Here is a 19,451-nt window from a genome sequence, read left to right on the forward strand (position 1 = left end):
TGTGCTGACAGGACAAGGGGGATGGCTTTCAGCTGCAGCAGGTTGATTGAAGCTGCATCTAGGGAAGCTGCTCTTTTCCACTGGGGGTGGTGGGGCACTGGCCCGGGCTGTGCACAGAGGCTGTGCATGCCCCATCCTTGGCAACAGGGCTCTGAGCAGCACGCTCTGGGGGAAGACTGCTCAGCTGGGAACAAGATGTCGTTCTTCAGGCTCCCTTGCAAGCCCAACCGTTCAGGGACTCCATCATTCCATGGTCTCCACTGTCCACTTCAGATGGAGCCTGGGAACTGTGATGTCACAGCCCACGCTCCAGCTGGAACGTCCAGCGCCCAGCAAAGGGCTCAACACAACCGTTGGCCGCTGTGTTGACACGCTCTGCACCTTGCTCCTGCCCTCGCCTTTCACTCTTCTTATCCCCCCGATACCCCGATCATTCCTGACAGCTCCTGAGTGCCTGGATTTCATCATCCAGCCCTGCAGGATGCTCCCATTTGTCCTGAGGAAGGTATGGTGCCATTCCATGGAGGTGGACACCCCCCACCTGCCCAGGTGGGCTGGAGCTCTGTGGGGATGGAGTGGGACAGGGAGCCCACTCTGAGGTTTTGCTACCTCTGCAGGCTGTCCCAGACGGAGAGGAGGAGATGGAGGTGGATACAAAGATTGATATGGATGAGGAGATGGAAATTGATGGAGAAGACTCTGGAGAGGAAGAGATGGACATGGATGTGGATGAGGAAGAGGAGATGGAGGTTGATATGGAAGAGTCCATTGAGGACATGGACATTGATTAAGAAGGTGAGGAAGAGGCCATGATCTTGGCATGAAGAGCAATGCCAGCAGCAGGACAGGCAGAGTGGGTCTCCTGCTGCCAGGCTGGGGCTGGGCTGGGTGCTCCCTGCTCAGGGACATTGTACCCAGGGCACTGGATTCTGGTGGCCATCCACAGCCTGTCCTGTGCCTGCTTTACTCCACACAAGCTCCATCCCAGACCCAGCCAGGCTCAGTTCTGGTAGCAGAGTCCTGCTGCTGTGCCAGTGTCTGCCAGCCTGGGGGCACATGGAAGAACCCTCTGTGCCTGACTGGAGTGACCGTGGCACTTGCTTTTCTTCCAGGAACAGTGGACATCACAGACAGGGACATCTACAATCAATAAAAGGTTTTTTTCCATTCTCTCAAGCCACGCGTTGGGCGCCACTAACTGTATTTGTCCTGGTTTAGGGCAAGTTTGGGAGATAACCCCCAAAGGGGCTTCTCTACAAAAGCAGATTCAATTGCCCCTCCCCCCTCCAACCAGTTCGGGAGAAAATATCTCCTTGCAGCAAAATGGAAAGAAACCTGTTTATTAAACAATAGAAACCAAACAATATTAAACAATAAAACTTCTCACTGATCCAAGGAAAGCAAACTCAGAACAGTCCCCTCCCCGGGTTGCAGCTCGGCTCACTCAGTCTCTGATCAGTCTCTCTGGTGCTGGAAATGCTGCTGCCCAGGCCTGGCCAGGGGCCACAGGTGGAGCTGCCGGTGCTCTTCTGGGTGTTCAGTGCAGAGCAGGCTTGAAGAGGTCCAAGAAAAAAGGAAAAAAATCACAATCTGGAGAACTTCTTTGCCTCAGCTAGCTAAAACTAACTAAAAGCAAGAAAAAGGGAAAAAAGGAGCTCTGTCCGGCTGTCTGTCCATCCGCAGACAACACAGTCCAGGAGCAGGAATGTGGAGGAGTGAGAGCAGTCTGAAAACAAACTGCGCGCTTCTTCCCTCCCCTCTTCACTGTCTGGAAGAGAGTCTTAAAGGTGTAAAAATTATTGTTCAGTATAAAGAGAACAAGACGATTGGGGATTAAAGCGTCATATAGTCAACCCAGGACATTCCACCCCTTATCATATCGTCGGCTTACTACTAAAACTAATATATATTTTAAGTCTACAAACACATACATTATACATCTAATATACAGCTATACACAGACAATGGTGGCAACATTCAGCAAACAGTGATATTTATACATGGTTCTCACCCAACAATCAGATCTCCCTGAGGTACACATCGTGTTTTTCCATCTTTTTGCATTATCCACCATGTACAACCTGGTCCCTGAGCAAAAACAACCTCGCAAATGGGTTTGTCTGTACTCGAGGCAGGATTGATCCAAACTGTCTTCCCTAACAAACCCCTGACATGTACCACTGGGACTTTGTTTCCATCTATACTGTGCAAAGGCTCAGATTGGGCAGGGCCCACTTGGTTAGTAGAGCCTCGGGTATTAACTAACCAGGTGGCCTTTGCCAGATGCTGCTCCCAATTTTTGAAAGATCCCCCACCTAAGGCTTTTAAGGTGGTTTTTAGCAGCCCATTGTACCTTTCCACTTTGCCCGAAGCTGGTGCATGGTAGGGGATACGGTACACGCACTCAATGCCATATTCTTTGGTCCAGGTGCTGATAAGGCTGTTCTTGAAATGAGTCCCATTGTCTGACTCAGTCCTCTCAGGGGTACCATGTCTCCACAGGACTTGCTTTTCAAGACACAGGATGGTGTTACGGGCAGTAGCATGAGGCACAGGGTAGGTGTCCAACCATCCCGTGGTGGCTTCTACCATTGTGAGCACGTAGCGCTTGCCTTGGCGGGTTTGAGGCAGTGTGATGTAATCAATCTGCCAGACCTCCCCATACTTGTACTTGGACCACCGCCCACCATACCATAGGGGCTTCACCCTCTTGGCCTGTTTGATGGCAGCACACGTCTCACAGTCGTGGATAACCTGAGAAATACTGTCCATGGTTAAATCCACCCCTAGGTCTCATGCCCACTTATAGGTGGCATCTCTACCCTGATGACCTGAGGCATCATGGGCCCCTCGAGCTAGGAATAACTCTCCCTTGTGCTCCCAGTCTAGGTCTATCTTGGACACGCCTATCTTTGCAGCCTGGTCTACCTGCTCATTGTTTTTGTGCTCCTCATTGGCTCTACTCTTGGGGACATGGGCATCTACATGGCGGACCTTCACAGGTAGCCTCCCTACCCTGGTAGCGATGTCTTTCCACTCTTCAACAGCCCAAACTGGTTTTCCTCTACGCTGCCAATTAGCCTCTTTCCACCTCTCCAGCCATCCCCACAGAGCGTTGGCTACCATCCATGAATCAGTGTAGAGGTAGAGCTTTGGCCACCTCTCTCTTTCAGCAATGTCCAAGGCCAGTTGAACAGCTTTGAGTTCAGCAAGTTGGCTTGATCCACCTTCTCCTTCAGTGGCCTCTGCAACCTGTCGTGTGGGGCTCCATACGGCTGCTTTCCACTTCCGATTCATTCCTACCATGCGACAGGAACCATCTGTAAAAAGAGCATATTGTGTTTCTTCCACTGGCAGTTGGTTATATGGTGGAGCTTCTTCAGCACGTGTCACTTCTTGTTCCTCTTCATCAGTGAGACTGAAGTTTTCACCTTCTGCCCAGTTTGTAATTATTTCCAGAATCCCAGGGCAATTCAGCTTTCCAATACGGGCGCGCTGTGTTATGAGAGCAATCCACTTACTCCATGTAGCACTGGTGGCATGGTGGGTAGAGGGAACCTTTGCTTTGAACATCCACCCCAGTACTGGTAGTCAGGGTGCCAGGAGGAGTTGTGCTTTGGTGCCTATTACCTCTGAGGCAGCTTGGACTCCTTCATAGGCTGCTAAAATTTCCTTCTCTGTTGGAATATGGTTGGCTTCAGACCCTCTATAGCTTCGACTCCAAAATCCCAGTGGTCGGCCTCGAGTCTCCCCAGGCACCTTCTGCCACAGGCTCCAGGACAAACCATGGTTCCCGGCTGCAGAATAGAGCACATTCTTCACATCTGGTCCTGTCCTGACTGGGCCAAGGGCTACTGCATGAGTGATCTCCTGCTTAATCTGGACGAAGGCTTGTTGCTGTTCAGGGCCCCAGTGGAAAGTGTTCTTCTTACGGGTGACTAGATAGAGAGGGCTCACGAACTGACTGTACTCAGGAATGTGCATTCTCCAAAAACCAATGGTGCCTAGGAAAGCTTGTGTTTCCTTCTTGTTGAATGGTGGAGACATTGCTGTGATCTTGTTGATGACATCAGTGGGAATCTGACACCGTCCGTCTTGCCACTTCGCTCCCAGAAACTGGATCTCTTGAGCAGGTCCCTTGACTTTGCTCTTCTTGATGGCAAAGCCGGCTTTCAGGAGAATCTGGATAATTTTCTCTCCTTTCTCAAACACTTCTGCTGCTGTCTTCCCCCATACAATGATGTCATCAATATATTGCAGATGTTTTGGAGCTTCACCCTTTTCTAGTGTACTGTGGATCAGTCCATGGCAGATGGTAGGACTGTGCTTCCACCCCTGGAGCAGCCGGTTCCAAGTGTACTGCACACCTCTCCAGGTGAAGGCAAACTGAGGCCTGCATTCTGCTGCCAGCGGAATGGAGAAAAATACATTGGCAATATCGATAGTGGCATACCACTTTGCTGCGTTGGACTCAAGCTCATACTGGAGCTCTAATATGTCTGGCACAGCAGCGCTCAGTGGTGGAGTCACTTCATTCAATGCACGGTAGTCCACCGTCAGTCTCCATTCTCCTTCAGATTTACGCACAGGCCAGATGGGGCTGTTGAAGGGTGAGTGGGTCTTGCTGACCACCCCTTGGCTCTCCAGCTCTCGGATCATCTTATGGATGGGAATCACAGCATCTTGAGTGGTTCTATACTGTCGACGATGCACTGTGGAAGTGGCCATTGCTATCTGTTGCTCTTCTCCCTTCAGAAGCCCCACTGTAGATGAATTCTCAGACAGTCCAGGCAAGGTATTCAATTGCTGGATGCCCTCTGTCACTACAGCTGCTATCCCAAATGCCCACCTCAGTCCTTTTGGGTCTTTGAAATACCCACTTCGCAGATAATCTGTGCCCAGGATACATGGGGCCTCTGGGCCAATCACAATAGGATGTTTCTTCCACTCATTCCCAGTCAAGCTCACATCAGCTTCCACCAAAGTGAAGTCTTGTGATCCCCCTGTCACACCAGTGATAGAAACGGATTCTGTCCCCACGTGTATGGCCCCCAGGGGCAGAAGCCCAGCGGGGAGGCCGGTTGTCCAGGATAGCTCACGGAGGGTCCAGGATTGCCCAGCGGGGGGGCTCAGGCAGCCCAGGCAAGCTATAGTGATTTGCAGTCAGCTCTTTAGTGATTTCAGCTCTTTCAGCATGCCTGGGGCCGTCACCCTGGGTATCGCCGCAGCAGACGCAGAGAGAGGGAGCAGCGCTGTGTGGGTTCCGCAGGGTTCTTTTATTGGGGTCTCCGCGAAGGTTCCATTGACAGCTCTCCTCTGCCGAACCGGGCAGGGCTAGGGGTTTTTATACCTTACAGGGGGATTGAAAACTGTCCAATAGTAAGGGTCAGGGGAAAAGTGACCTATGGATATACAGAGAGATAACAGGGTCCCAAAGGCGGAAGAGAGGGGGCTTCTAAAAACCTTAGTCATGCTGACTTTGGTATTTCCTAGCTCAGGCTTCTGATCTCCAGGGCCTTGCAGGCCCTGTGCCTGCTACAACTCCACTTTCTGTATTTAGAAAAAAGGCGTTCCCTATGGTTCTTTTAAAACAATGGACAAGGCATGAGAACATAAGTAACACGATGACAATTACAAGAAAAATCCACAAGATTCCCTTAACCAAAGATGCAGCCCATCCCGTTAATCCCCATTGACCGAAGAGATCATTGACCCAATCTGGGGTCTGTTCTACTTTTAAGTCCTTCACAAGTCCCTTCAGTTTCTGGATGTTGGCGTGGATGGATTCCGAGCGTGAAGAGAGATTGAAGCAGCACATCCCTTCTAAGTCCTCGCAGCCATGTCCGTGGGCAAGCAGCAGGAAGTCAATCGCTGCTCGATTTTGGAGGGAGGCATGTCTTGTGGTTTCTTCTTCCTGTGGTGCGGAGAAGCTCTGAATTATAGGCGGGCCAATCATCGGCTACGAAGGGAATTCCTACTAGACATGTGGAAAGTGGGTTATCAACGCTCCCCATGGATAAGCACATGTTATCCTGTTTTAATGTTCTTGCTAAGGTTACCCAGACATTATGGCTCGGCTGTGGGCCGATCCAACCGACGGCACATGGCACGGTGAGGAACATCCAGGCAGCAGTGAGGACAGCGCCAACGGAGATATTTTTCATCTTTGGGCAGGAATGGGGCTTCTGATAGGGAATATAAGCAAAACTTGTTATTTTTATGGTAGGAGGGGAGGGTTAGGGTTCCTTTCATGTTCCTTTCCTCTGTTCCTCCCACCTCCCCCCTTTATTTTTTTGTTTTTTACTTTTTTTTTTTTCTTTTTTTTTTTTTTCTCTACAGTGCTAAGGGTGGGGGAGTAGGTAAAAGGTTAGAGGCTTTTGGTAAGGGTTGATAAAAGGGATAATAGGGTTTTTTAGGGTAAAAAGGGTAATAACATCTTATTCAAAGAACAGTTTTGTTTTCAGGCTGTGCCTGGCCTAGGGCTTGATGCCTCAGAATGTTGTTCAGCTTTCTGTTTTGTCTGCTGCTGTGTGATGGGACTGTCGTCTCCTCCACTTGTGGACGCTTGGCGACGTCTTCGTCTCCAGGCCAAGCTGGTCTGGTTTTGAGGAGGTCTTGTGTTTGACTCAGGAGGATTCTTGTCACTGCTTGTGGAAGTGGTATTTGCAGTGCCTAGGTATGGTTTTATGTTTTTCCCTGGGTACCATCTTGGACCAGATGGTAGCAGAACACACGCATATCCTCTTCCCCAGGTGATGAGTTCGAAAGGTCCAGAGACTTTATGTGTTTCTGGGTCCTTCACCAGCACAGGTGGTTTCTCTGTGAGCTTTGCTTGGGTGGTATTTGCAAAGTGGCGAAGTATTGGTGGATCAGGCTCTGATGTTGTACAGTTCAGGAAGTTGATGACATAGAGAGCCTTGCAAAGTCTTTCAACTGGAGAAATGATTTTTGTTCCTCTCTGTTGCTGATTGAGGACTCTTTTGAGAGTTTGATGTGTCCTTTCCACGATGGATTGTCCTGTGGGGTTTGCAGGTATACCTGTCTTGTGTTGTATTCCCCACTCACTGAAGAACTCTTTCAACTTACGAGAGGTATAGGCAGGTCCATTGTCTGTTTTGATCTCCTTTGGTACTCCCAGGGTTGCAAATGCGAGGAGAAAATGTTTTATGGTGTGCTGCGCAGTTTCTCCTGGATGTGTTGATGCGAATACTGCTCCTGAGAATGTATCAACCGATACATGCACATACTTTGACTTTCCAAAAGGTGCAAAGTGGGTTACATCTGTCTGCCACAGCTGGCAGCTGTTTAAACCTCGGGGATTGACTCCCGTCCCCATAGATGGTATCTGGTAGTTTTGACAGTTTGGGCATGTAGCAACAATAGCTTTTGCCTGATCTTTTGAAAGCTTGAACATTCTGATAAGGGCAGGCACATTTTGATGAAAAAATGAGTGTGACAACTTTGCCTGGGCAAAGATGTCAGGGACATTAGCAGTCTCTGTTGCCATGGCTAAGGTGTCTGCTTTCCTGTTCCCTTCTGCAATGAAACCTGGGAGGTCAGTGTGTGACCTCACATGCATTATATAGTAAGGTTGTTTTCTGTGGGAAATTAAGCGTGTTAATGCAGAAATCAATTGGTATAATTTTGGATTGGAAACCTCTTTGAGAAGAGCATGTTCTGCTCTCATAGCTATGCCAGCAACATAAGCTGAATCTGTGACCAGATTAAAAGGTTCGTCTTTGAATTTCTCAAAGGCTCTGACAACAGCTGCTAACTCCGCAATCTGTGGAGATCCCTCCACTATTTTTATGTCAGATTCCCAATTTTGGGTTTTAGGGTCCCTCCATGTCATTACCGACTTGTGGGATGACCCTGAGCCATCTGTAAAGACGGTTAGAGCTTTGAGAGGTGTCCTACTTTGGACTAATTTTGGAGTCAGTTGAAATGTCACATCACGATTAAAAAGCTTATGTATTGGGATATGCACTGAAATTTGGCCTGTATAGCTATCTAAGGCATACTGGAGACTCTCATTGGTCTGGAGCAAATGCTCCAGGTCCCCAGTGGTCATTGGCAAATATATGCATGTGAACTCACACCCTGCAAGGGAACGGAGGCGAGTTCTAGCCTTTTTTATTAAATGTGCCATAATTTCTTGGAAGGTGGTAATGGTTTTTGTGGGTTGGTTATTTGTAAAGATCCACTCCAGGATTAGTAGAGGGTCTCGAAGTTGAGTGTCCCATTGAAAAATCAGTCCATGGAACCTAGGTGCTTTTCTCAGAATGACGAACTGGAAAGGCAGGCTGGGCTTGAAGCGATGGGCTTTGCGTGAAGACAGGGCTTCCTGGACCTTGGTGATGGCATCTCGGGCCTCTGGTGTTAGAGTGCATGGAGAGTCCAGATTTTCCTTGCCCCGGAGAAGGCTGAACAGTGGAGCGAGGTCCTCTGTTGTAATTCCTAGCAGTGGACGTACCCAGTTGATGGATCCGCACAGACTGTGTAAGTCTCTCAGGGTTTTTGGGTCGTCTCGGATGGTGAGCTGCTGGGGTACGATGGTCCGTTCCCGGATCTGGAGTCCAAGGTAAGTCCATGGGTTGGTGTACTGTATTTTGTCCTCACGGATCTCAAATCCTGCCTTTTCTATGGTTTCAATAGTCCTTTTAACCGCTTTGTCCAAGTACGTTTTTTCTGGTGCACAGACCAGGATATCGTCCATATAGTGATGGATGATCGCACCTGGGAATAGGTTCCGAACAGGAGACAGGATGTGAGCAACATACCACTGGCATATACTGGGACTGCACTTTAGTCCTTGAGGAAGGAAACGCCAGTGATATCTCTTGAGTGGAGCCTCTCTGTTAAGAGAGGGAACGGAGAAGGCAAACCGTGGAGCGTCCTGGGGATGCAGCGGGATGCTGAAGAAACAGTCTTTAATATCAATGATAGCAAGTGTCCAGTCTCTAGGCAGCATCGATGGTGAGGGCAGGCCAGGCTGGAGGGGACCCATGTCCTCGATGACCTCGTTGATTTTGCGAAGATCGTGGAGGAGTCTCCACCTGTCCGTTCCAGGCTTTTGTAGTACGAAGACTGGAGAATTCCAAGGGCTGGTGGTCTCTACAATGTGGCCTTTGGCGAGCTGTTCATCCACAAGGGCATGTAGTGCGCGCAGTTTGACTTTAGAAAGGGGCCACTGCTCGATCCAGATCGGGTCATGGCATTTCCAGGTGAGACGAGGAGTGTCTGGCAGTGCGCGCTCCTCAGTGGCCCCAATTAGAAATCCGGACTGGGAATACGTAGGGAGGCTCCCCACTGACATAAAATGTCCCGTCCATACAAGGTGATGGGGGCCCTTACCACAAATGGGCGGATGGTTGCCAACTTGCCTTCAGGCCCTTCGATGAGGATGTTGTTCTTGCTCCGCATGGAAACTGTAGCTCCACCGATCCCTGTGATCATGCCTGCCACAGGTTGTAGTTCCCAGTGTGCTGGCCATTCAGAGCGGGCGATGATGGTCATGTCTGCACCGGTGTCCAGCATCCCTGGTAGGTGGAACTTCTCTCCTCTGCAGGTAAGACCACACTCGATGACAGGCTTACTCGGTCCCACAACTTGTATCCACATTGCTGTGGGGTTGAGAGGAAGCTGTTCCCTGTGATTCTTAGGGAGTAGAAAGGCTTGTGCAAATGGGGTACCCTTTGGAAGAAAATATGGTAAGTCTGTGCAGTACACCTGGACAAAGATTTCTTGTCCCGGGTGCACTGTTTGTACTTCTGGAACAACAAATATTTCCTTTGGGCTATGGAGAGAATCACCTATAATTAGGATGTTAGAAGGACCTCCTTTTGGCCCACGTTTGCCTGTGGGAACACGATAAACATTGTCATTTTTAAAGTCAATGGACAGTGCAGTTACCAGCTGACGGCGCGTTCCCTTTGGTATTGCTCCGTGTGTTGGATCCTCCTCATGTGGTCTGGAATCTCCTGGGATGGTGCGTGACTGGGTCTGGATGGCCTTTGATTTGGTGTCCTTGCGTGGGGCCCCACCACGCTCCGATGGAAGTTTCCCGGACGTGGCTGATAGTGCTGCTGATTCTGGGGCCTTTGGTAGAAATTGCGAGGGTACCTGGGAGGTGACCTCTCTGGACAGTCCTTTATAAAATGTCCAAAATCTCCGCAGTGGTAGCAGCGGACCTGGTCTTTAGAAGCTATTATTGCATATGCACTAGAAACTCCTTCTGCAACACCCTTAGTAACTGCTTGTGCCACTGTATCTTCAGTGGACAAGTGGCGTGTGCAGCTTTCCAGCATTTGCTCTATGGTAGGTTCTGTGTCTAAGGGTAAGGCTCTCAGAATTGCTTTACATTTTTCATTCGCATTACTCATGGCAAGTTTACACAACAGTTCTTTTCTTGCCTCTGTGCTCTCTATCTGTTTTTCCAGAGCATCCTTAATTCTATCCACAAATTTGATAAAGCTTTCATCTATTCCTTGTTTGATAGTAGAAAAATATTGGGTGGGGGTAGAATCGTCTGGGGTGAGAAGTAAGGAGGTTTTTGCTGCTATAGCCACGTCTTGTAATGTTGCCTTAGGTAAAGTATCAGCTTGGTCAGAGGGTTTCTGCAAATCCCCTTCACCAGCCAGCTGTTCGAGTGTAAAATTTGACTTATCAGCATCTGCAGCATAGTTATCTGATAATGTTTTTAATTGCTTTTTCCAATGCCTTTCCCAAAGCATGTACTCGGCGGGAGAAAGGAGGCACTGGGCAATATTTTTAATATCGTGGGGTACCAGAACATGTGCTGAGAACGTAGCTTCTAGGAAATTTCTAAAAATATGTGAACTTCTACCATGTTCTGTGGCTGTATTTCTTAACTGCACAAGTTCTTTATTTGTAATAGGTTCCCATGTCTTTCTATTAGTGGCACCTCCTTTTTTTCCCTTCTTATAATCTACTGGAAAGGCAGTAATTCTCTGAGCTAACTGCCAGTCCCCTGCCTGTGTGGCTTCCATTTTTATTTTTGCCCATGGATCTACATATTCTATTTCCAAATCAGAATCGCTGTCACTGCTGTCATCAGATGACGGCAAGTGAGGGCTATCAGGCCTTGCCTTATGTTTCTTATAGGTAGCTGGAGCAACATTTGGCAGAGGTGCATGTGGCTGGACCGGGTATAGGGCAGCACATGGCAGGACGTGGCTACAGGGTGGCAGCTGTGCTAGAGTGGCTGTGTAATGCGTGATACAGCATGCACAGGACTGGGGGGGTTGGGGAGGGGGGGCAGAACTGAAGGAAGTCTGGGGGGTCCCGACCGGGGGCTGCGGAGCGTGGGTATGGGGTTGCACAGCGAGGGTATGGGGGCAGGGGAGGTGTGGGATGTAGGAGGCGGCGGGACTGGAAGAGGGTGCGGCGGATACAGGATGGCTTGGATCAGGGGCGGATACGTGAGCGGGCACGATTCCGGCGGCAGGCAAAGGCGCGGTGGTGGCGGGGGGGCGGGATACGCAGGCAGGCTGGTCCGGTGCCGCAGCAGGGATGATACCGGGGGCAGGGAAAGACGCGATGGTGGCGGGGGGGGGGAGGGGGGGCGGGCGCGGCAGGGACAGGAGGGACGGCGAAGGGGGTGGGGGGGGCCCCAGTAGGGTCGGGGGGAGCAGGGGGAGGGGTGGGGTTTGGGTCGGTCCTGGCGGGAACTGGCGCAGATGCTCTCGGAGATAACGCAGAGCAGGGAGGCGCGCAGGGTGTGGCTCCCGAGGGGGAGGCGGGGGGGAGGAGGGGGTGGGCAGGGGCCGTGGGCGCCCTGGGGTCGGGGGGTTGCGGCGCAGACGGCAGGACACTAGGACCCAGCGGAGTGCTGGAATCCAGGGTGGAGGGGGTGTTATCTCCTCCATTAGCATTTGAAATAGGCGCTTCTGTTAAGTGAGATAAGAACTTTTCGTTTCGTTCGACAGAAGTTAGCCCTGAGGTTAAAATCTTTTTGTTAGTTTTTTCTACAGCTTTAGTGATAGCGTGAAATATAGGTAAAAACCGGGTTACAGAAAAGTCTTGGTTAGTTTGAAACTTATATATCGTGGTCCCAATTGTATCCCAAAAGGAGTCTAAGGTAATAGTCTGTGTATTAGTATCTGGGAAGTGGCAGAGAATCCAGTTTATAAATTTTTTCAGGTTAGTTTTTGAAAGGTTACCTTTAGAAAAAGAAAAGTTGTTAGAAGATAGGATTTCTAGGATTAGGGAATATAAATCTCTCTCGTTCTGGGATCGTTTCCTCGTACTAAGCTTTGATCCCATTTTTCAGTTCCCGCCAGCAGAAAAAAGAGAGAAAAAAAAGAAAAAAACCAAAAAAAAGGACCCGAGGAAAAAATATTTTGCACGCAAGAAAGGCTGTGTTAAACTTACAATTCTTCAGCCTGTTGTGGGTCAAAGTTCTGCTGGGGGTCGTCTGCTCGTCAGCCTCCGCGAACACTCGCGTGCCCAGGTGTCGGGGTGCGGGTCGGCTGACCTCCTGTCCAGAAGAGTCCTGCTAAAACGAAGAGCTTCTCCTTCCAGGATTTCTGGCGAGCGGAGGCAGTGACAATTTCACGAAGAAATGCTGCTCCTCTGAAATGCCAGGTCCGGCATTCAGTTCCGCGGCCAGGCTATCACGGCGGTTCAGATGTCCGTCCAGGGGCCCCTCGCTGTTCGGGCGTCCGCTATGTTCGGTGCGCCAGCTATGGTCCCGAGGGCAGAAGCCCAGCGGGGAATGCCGGTCGTCCAGGATAGCTCACGGAGGGCCAGGATTGCTCAGCGGGGGGGGCTCAGGCAACCCAGGCAAGCTATAGTGATTTGCAGCTCAGCTCTTTAGTGATTTCAGCCCTTTTAGCTTGCCTGGGGCCGCCGCCCTAGGTATCGCCACAGCAGACACAGAGAGAGAGAGAGCAGCGCTGTGTGGGTTCCGCAGGGTTCCTTTATTGGGGTCTCCGCGAAGGGTCCAGTGACAGCTCTCCTCTGCTGAACCGGGCAGAGTTAGGGGTTTTTATACCTTACAGGGGTATTGAAAACTGTCCAATAGTAAGGGTCAAGGGAAAAGTGACCTATGGATATACAGGGAGATAACAGGGTCCCAAAGGCGGAAGAGAGGGGTTTCTAAAACCTTAGTCATGCTGACTTTGGTATTTCCTAGCTCAGGCTTCTGATCGCCAAGGCCTTGCAGGCCCTGTGCCTGCTACACTGCTTGATTTGGGGGCCACAGTCTTGGTAAGTGCAGAGGTGGTTCAATAACGTGACATGAGGGAGTTCCCCCAGAGCAACAGGGATGCCTGAAAGAAGTGAACAGCTCACCACAGCCTGGCCCGCTCGGCTGCTTTTCCTTCTGACCCTCCTGGGGAGGCTCTGACATTTCCTCTTCCCTGGTGGAAGTGCAGCTGCTGCCAAGGGAAACGTCCCCATACTGACTCAGTGTTCCCTTTGCTTCCCACATGTCCCATCTGCTGTCCCTGTGCAGGAGAGCTGCTCTGCCCGGGAGGAGGAGACCGAGGGAGAACCTGGGAACATGGGGGGCTGCAATCCCTGCTGATCTGGTTCTGTTTATGGATGGGCAGAGTTAGACTTGGATAGTTACAAGTGTAGGGATATTTACATACATTGACTGATATTTGTATAGATATCATGAACGTGTATCTAGTTGCATTTATGGATGTATGTTATGTATATATATGTGTGTGTGTGTGTAAACATATATAAAAACATAGATATGTATGCAGTTATATATATGTGTACCTATGTTCACTTTACATCCCTTCTTTGTTATAGTCACATATGTGTACAGTTGTACAGCTCTAAAGTTCCACTGTTACAGTTAGATGGATTTTTCTATTGGTACACAGATATTTGTATTTATAGATAGGATTCTTAAGAATATGTTTACATATGTCTTATTATATGTCATATGTAACACTTAATATATATTTACACTGCACATTGTTGTGGTGTATTTACTTCTATTGAAATGCGTATGGATTTGTACAGTTCTGAAATTGTATTCATTTAGTTCTAGGCCTAGGGTTATTTAGAGAGGAATATTGATATTCCTGTGTTTGTATATGGGCTGTTCAGTTGTAGTAATTTGTAATAAATTTAATTGTTAAGCTTTGATTGATATTTGTTTCTAATTAGTGTTTGTAGAGGGTTTCAGTACATTAGGGTTTTTTAACTGTATTTGATATTTGTAAATATTTACATTGCATGATAGTAGGAAAAAATTTGTTTTGCAACCTTAAATTGATATTTGTATGTTGACATCGCCAGTGTAACAATTTATAAAAATTTTCATTTTTTTAACCTAAGTTGATTTTTATGTATTTGTTTAGTGTTGCTGCGCTGCGGGTGGTAGAAATGCTGCAACCTTCTTGGAGGCGTCTCCTTCATAAGCCGCTCCGAGGAAGGCCACAAGAACAGCCATTTCCAGTCCATGCACACGCACACACCACAGACAGCTCAGCACAGGAAGGCAGGAAGGGTCTTTGCATAGCATATTCCAGCAAGGGTTTTACTGCATCCAGCACGCCAGAGGGACCAGAGACAAAAGACCAAACCATGTGGTCTGCAGGACTTCAGTGTGGGGTCAGTGACCGGTGACCTGAGGGCACAGGGGCGGGCACAGGGCAGGGCCAAGGGCAGCAACCTGTAGGGGGGATGAGGGATGAATAATTGGGGTGGGTGGTGTCAGCTGGCCATTGGGGGAGGCAATCTGATGTGGATTGGCAGAAGTGCTGCAGAGCATCAGGGGTTAAGTCTTCTCTATCAGCCTAGGTGGGGAAAACTCTGTGATATGGTCTTCCTTGAGGGGGAGGAGTCAGAGGATTCCACAACTCCCCTGTTTTTTCTTACTATGAAGATTTCCCCAGTGGATCTCTGCAGACACTTAACTAAACAGGGAAACATGAGTAAAAACAATGATTGCAACCCGAAAAATTCCTCTAACAAACGATGAAACCTATCCTGTCAATCCCCATTGTCTGAAAAGTTCATTGATGCCATCTGGGTTCTTCTCAACTTTTAAGTCCTTTACTTGCTCCCTCAGCTCTGGATGTTTACATGGATGGATGTTGGGTATGAAGAAATGTGAAGCAGTACATCCTTTCAAAGTTGTGGCAGCTGTGTCCATGATGAGCAGTGAAAAGTGTATTGCTGCTGGTTTTAGAGTGTTACATGCTTGGTGTTATTAGCATTTGGTAGCAGCTCACTCAGGGCTTAGGAGGTAGCACTGGTTTGCTTACTGAGCGAGCACTTTCGATTCTCTTAGCATTTGTTTTAAGTTTTTGCAGCATTAACCCCAGGGACCAATATTGAGGCTTCTATTTTCTTTTTTCTGCCTCAAAAATCAATATTGTTTCTGCAGCCAGATTTAAACTGATGGAAAAATCTGTTGTGCTTAATTTTTTTGGTCACGAATTATGGTAATGCTAGGTGCTAGCAGAGAAGGCTTCCCCAAGTCACAGGGTGTTTTGACCATGGCACCATTTATTTGCTGGTGGGGAGTAAGGTTTCCAAGAGGCTGCATGGGCGAGCAGTGCTCCCTCAGAGGTAATTTCTCAGAGAACAACTTGTAAATAGAATACACTGGCAAGAAAAAAATTAAATTGTGATAGGCTGCAAGATTTAGTAAAGATTGAGTATTTGCAAATTTCAATTCACAGATTTGTTACGTCCAGAGTACACAGAGAGACAAAACTGTATTTAGTTACACATCCTTTTAGTAAGGCTGTTAGAGGGTTTTACCTCTCTGCTTTCCAATGGTTTTAAAGACTTGATATTCTTAAGACAAATTTACTGGGGTCTTCCAACTACCCTTATAAAAAGGAGACACAGTTGTGCTGTTAGAATATAACAGAATTTTGAAAATTGAAAGCATTCTTAAAAGCTCACAAAAAATAACTATAAAAGAAGCTATGCCTTCTTAAAAAAATTTATTTTTATTTTATCAGATGACTTGCGTGTGTTTGAGCAATTGCACATTGGTATATATATTTGCATGAAATTCACACATGTAGAACCCAAGTCTTATAAACTTCTGAAGTTGCTGCAGCTGAGGCTTGGGTTCACCTGGAGCACAGTCAGGGGTGGTGAGCACTGGAAGATCCAGCTGTAGTCCCCATCCATGTCCCTTTCAGTGATGGCTTGAGGGTGTCTCAGCCTGGATCCAGAGCGCCCTGGGGGGCTCCTGGGGCTGGCTTTGCACTCAGGGTGAGGATGGCCAGGAGCCACTGAGGCCGGCAGTGGGGACCAAGGCTGGGGCTCGTGGCCGGGCAGGTGTGGCTCTGGGGGCTGGGACATGCCAGGGCAGGGGTCACAGTGGGAGCTGTAAGCAGGGGCATGGCCAGCTTGGCAGCTGAGTGACATGGTTCTGCTGGCTGTGACATCAGAGAGGAGAGGTCATGCAGGCATCTGTGTCAGGAGCAGCTCTGGGCAGTTGGATTCTGGCAGCCAGTGAGTGCACATGCAGGGGAAATGCTGGGCTGGAGGGGGGCTGGGAAAGATGCCCTGGGGATTTAAAGCCAGAGTGAGAGATGGGACCCTCAGGGCAGGGCACTGTCCCCAGGGCTGAGGGAAGTGGGGCTTGGGGCTCTCAATGTGGCAGATTCCCAGAGAGGCTCTGGGGACATTGCAGGTGTCACCAGCTCCCTGGTCCCTCCCAGCCAGACATGCTGAGGCCCCTTTCTCCCACCAGGCCATGTCTCCAACACTGGCCTTCATCCTGGCCCTGTTATTCACCCCCAGTGGGTTGAAAGCAGACATGAAGATTGATAAGGATGCAATCAGGCGGATGCGGGAGCGCGAGGAATTTCTGCATCAGGAGATGACTCGGCTCCTGCGGAAGGTGGATGACAACAATTCCATCATGGAAAGCCTGCTCCTTTCTCTACGACAGCTGCTGTGGCTGCCTTGGCTGACCATAGCTGGGCAGAAGGGGAATCTAGAAATTGAAAAGAATGAAGCTCAAAGGATGTAAGAATGCAAAGAGTATATGCTGCAGGAAATGACTCGGCTCCTGCAGGAGATTGATGGCAACAATTCCATCGTGGAAAGCTTTTTCCTTTCTCTGTGGCAGCTGCTGTGGCTGCCTCTGCTCCCTCTGGCCTTCTGGCTTGTCACGAGATGGAAGTGTGGCTCTGCCAGACACAGCACACAGGAGGAATCCAGCAGCAAGACGAATATTGTGAGGGTGAAGTTCAGCAGCAAGGAGAAGGTGAGTGAGCATGAGAAGGACAAGGGTGCAGACAGGGGTGGCAGCATTTTGGCTGTGTCCAGCCCATCACCAATGGGCACATCCAGGATAAGGTGGGAGGGGGCTGTGAGCAAACTGATCTCATTGGGAATGTTCCTCCTCATTGCTGTGGGATCACATTGGACAGTCCCTAAAGGTCACTACCAAGCCCAGCTGTTCTGTGATTCTGCAGCAGGGCCTGCCCAGCACGAAGGTGCTGCAGGAGCTGGTGGACAAGCTCCTCGGTGTGTGCCGAGTGCTCTCCTGGAGGAGCTTCATGCCGGAGCTGCACCCAGCTGCCGGGACGGACACCTGCAGCCTGCAGCGTCCAGGAGAGCAGCAGCAGCTACTGCACACTGGTCATCCTGCAGCCACACCCCGGCCACTGCTTCAGCCCGGAGAGCACCAAGCGGCCGCCAGCCAGGCGCATCCGTGTGGCGCTGGAGTGCCTGTGCTCCGGGGAGCAGCTGCTGGGGCACACGTGCTTCCTGCACGCCACTGGTGGCCAGCTGCCCACGGATCAGGAGTGGTACCTGCTGGACACCCTCTGCACGGGCTCCTACTTGGACCTGCAGAAAGTCACCCGCTGGGTGCAGATGTTGGTGCTGGCGGCCTGGCCGCTTCTGCCGCAGTCGCGCCACTGCCAGCTCACGGCGCTGCCCTCCGGCAAGTCCTGCAGCTTCCGGCTGAGCGGCGCCTCTGGCCTGCACTGCAGCATCGAGATGGCTCTGGCCGTGCAGCTCGGCAGCTCAGGGGCCCACCTGAGCCTTGAGTAGGCAGCAGCCGGCTCTGCCAGCACCGTGTGGGCCAGAGAGCTGCCACCTCTCAGACTCACTGCCGTGATGGCACTGCTGCTGGGGTGACAGCATTGCAGGCAAAAAGGAGTTGGGGAAGGTGAAGGGAACCATTCCTCAAGGGACATTTTTTGTTTTCTCTTAGGATTCTTTAGTTCCTTATTATGAAAGCTGAAAAATGCAGCCAGATCATAATAATTCTAAAACCTCCCAAGGCAGAGCTGGGAAGGTTAACATGATTTCAAATATGTAGAAATTTATGTTGAGAAAAATTAGACATCTATAGGAGTTTTCCTACACCACCTTTTTTTTTCATTAAAAAAATAAAATACAGTTCTTTGACTCGTATTAGGTCTCCCAACATGTCACTTGTGAGGAGAATGCAGACAAGTCACCACCATTAGTAAATTGTCAATAGAAGCAACTGTGGTGGCAATTCAAAATTGCATTGGCTCTCCCCCAGCTCCATCTCAAATCTAGGAAGGTTTCTATAAAAAGGAAGAAGGAAATTTGACCCACTGTGGAAAAGAAGGAAAACCTCTTGTATCTAAGGCAAAGGTGACAGAGCCTAAGTGAAAAATGATCATCACATCTCAATTTAAAACTGCTGGCAGCTGCCCCGCTCCCCGACTGGTTCTGGATCTTCAGCAGGGAAGTGGGGGTATTCCTACAAAAAGAAAACGAGACAAACTTCCTGGGCAAAACCAAGGTGTGAAACTGCATCAACTCTGGGATCTTTTGGGCTGGGTCCTAACTTGTATTTTGTTAAATGCTCGCTGCACTGCTCTTGTTGCTTCCCCCAACTTAACGACAACTATTACACTAATTGCAAGCATAACTTAGCACCAGCAAAGAACCTCCTCTTTCTCTTCCTTCCAGGTTAGAACAAAACAAATTTGAAGAGGAATAGTCCCTGAAAATTTGTTCCTTAACAACTCCAAGTTGATCCATACCAGTTCTGTCTAAGAGACAGCAAGAGACAATAAACTCTTCCTGAAGCTCTTCTGTGGTCATGGCTGAGAGAGCTTTTCCTGCCGCCCTGGAAAGGGCTCCAGGGGCCCTTGGCTGAGGACGGGGATCAGGGCTCAGGGAAAAGAACCAAAGGGCTCAAGGCAAAGGCTGAGAGGGCAGAGCTGCCACAGCGTGGCACAGAAAGAGCCTCATCATTTTTTTTTCTTTTTTTTTTCTTTTTTTTTTTTTTTTTTTTTTTTTGCTGTGAGGGAATGAAACCAAAGAAATTGGTCTCAGCATCCTTCTGGACTGCAGAGATCCCCACACATCAAACCCTAAGTGAATCTTTACTAATTAGACAAATCTTGCATGTATCCCTCACTTACAAACTGTCTGAAAACTGTGCAAAGGCTTAGGGATGCCAGATGAGAGTAATGGCCTCATTCTAGTGACTGCATCTCTGTGCA

The 19,451-nt window shown here is 49.3% G+C and overlaps 1 long non-coding RNA gene across 1 annotated transcript; it reads left to right on the forward strand.

Annotated features, from left to right (window-relative positions):
• The first annotated feature begins 364 nt into the window (after positions 1 to 364).
• LOC135302296 (uncharacterized) lies at positions 365 to 14,573 on the forward strand. Its single transcript, XR_010363993.1, has 3 exons — positions 365 to 505; positions 618 to 795; positions 14,343 to 14,573. It is a non-coding gene; the product is annotated as an uncharacterized LOC135302296 (long non-coding RNA).
• Positions 14,574 to 19,451: the final 4,878 nt, after the last annotated feature.

Source organism: Passer domesticus, chromosome 6 (genome assembly GCF_036417665.1).
Source record: "Passer domesticus isolate bPasDom1 chromosome 6, bPasDom1.hap1, whole genome shotgun sequence".
Lineage (NCBI taxonomy): Eukaryota > Metazoa > Chordata > Aves > Passeriformes > Passeridae > Passer > Passer domesticus.